The sequence below is a fragment of the Perkinsus marinus genome (assembly GCF_000006405.1).
Source record: "Perkinsus marinus ATCC 50983 genomic scaffold scf_1104296964068, whole genome shotgun sequence".
Classification (NCBI taxonomy): domain Eukaryota; phylum Perkinsozoa; order Perkinsida; family Perkinsidae; genus Perkinsus; species Perkinsus marinus.
Window position 1 is genome coordinate 1 of NW_003204832.1, and position 1210 is coordinate 1210.

At 46.5% G+C, this 1210-nt stretch overlaps 6 non-coding genes across 6 annotated transcripts; all 6 read left to right on the top strand.

Moving 5' to 3' along the window:
• Positions 1 to 151: 151 nt before the first annotated feature.
• Pmar_PMAR017811 lies at positions 152 to 224 on the top strand. Its single transcript has one exon. It is a non-coding gene; the product is annotated as a tRNA-Arg (tRNA).
• Positions 225 to 346: 122 nt separating this feature from the next.
• Pmar_PMAR017812 lies at positions 347 to 418 on the top strand. The gene has a single exon. It is a non-coding gene; the product is annotated as a tRNA-Cys (tRNA).
• A 108-nt stretch (positions 419 to 526) lies between these two features.
• Positions 527 to 599, top strand: Pmar_PMAR017813. The gene has a single exon. It is a non-coding gene; the product is annotated as a tRNA-Arg (tRNA).
• Positions 600 to 719: 120 nt separating this feature from the next.
• Positions 720 to 791, top strand: Pmar_PMAR017814. Its single transcript has one exon. It is a non-coding gene; the product is annotated as a tRNA-Cys (tRNA).
• A 108-nt stretch (positions 792 to 899) lies between these two features.
• On the top strand, positions 900 to 972 carry Pmar_PMAR017815. The gene has a single exon. It is a non-coding gene; the product is annotated as a tRNA-Arg (tRNA).
• Positions 973 to 1092: 120 nt separating this feature from the next.
• On the top strand, positions 1093 to 1164 carry Pmar_PMAR017816. The gene has a single exon. It is a non-coding gene; the product is annotated as a tRNA-Cys (tRNA).
• Positions 1165 to 1210: the final 46 nt, after the last annotated feature.

Below are 1210 nucleotides of genomic sequence, written 5' to 3' on the forward strand. Positions count from 1 at the left end.
ACTGCAGATCAGCAGGTCCTCGGTTCAAATCCGGGCGTGCCCTTTGAACTTTCGCAAAATTTCCATCAAGGGATTTTCGAGAGGTAGAGTAATCACTCATGTAATCGGCGAAACAGTCACAGACATCAACATGATCCGAAGTTGAATCATCGCACTGCTGGCCCAATGCACAAGGCGCCACCCTCCTAAGGTGGAGATTCCGAGTTCGATCCTCGAGTAGGGTATATAAATTTAATGAGATTCATTGTGGAGGATGGCTCGATTGAGCTGGCTGTAAACGACACAGTGAGGAGTGAAATTTTGAATGAAAATAGGTCAAATGGAGGACTAGTCGAATTGTGTGTATGGGTGTGTAGCTCAGTGGTAGAGCGGCTGACTGCAGATCAACAGGTCCTCGGTTCAAATCTGCGCGTGTTCTTTGAACTTTCGCAAAATTTTCATCAAGGAATTTTCGAGAGGTAGAGTAATCACTCATGTAATCGGCGAAACAGTCACAGACATCAATATGATCCGAAGTTGAATCATCGCCCTGCTGGCCCAATGGATAAGGCGCCACCCTCCTAAGGTGGAGATTCCGAGTTCGATCCTCGGGTAGGGTATATAAGTTTAGTGAGAATCATTAGAGGACGACTCGATTGAGCTGGCTGTAAACGACACAGTGAAGAGTGCAATTTTGAATGAAAATAGGTCAAATGGAGGACTAGTCGAATAGTGTGTATGGGTGTGTAGCTCAGTGGTAGAGCGGCTGACTGCAGATCAGCAGGTCCTCGGTTCAAATGTGGGCGTGCCCTTTGAGCCTTCGCAAAATTTCCATCAAGGAATTTTCGAGAGGTAAAGTAATCACTCATGTAATCGGCGAAACAGTCACAGACATCAACATGATCCGAAGTTGAATCATCGCCCTGCTGGCCCAATGTATAAGGCGCCACCCTCCTAAGGTGGAGATTCCGAGGTCGATCCTCGGGTAGGGTAGATAAGTTTAGTGAGAATCATTAGAGGACGACTCGATTGAGCTGGCTGTAAACGACACAGTGAAAAGTGAAATTTTGAATGACAATAGGTCAAATGGAGGACTAGTCAAATTCTGTGCATGGGTGTGTAGCTCAGTGGTAGAGCGGCTGACTGCAGATCAGCAGGTCCTCGGTTCAAATCCGGGCGTGCCCTTTGAACTTTCGCAAAATTTTTCATCAAGGAATTTTCGAGAGGTAGA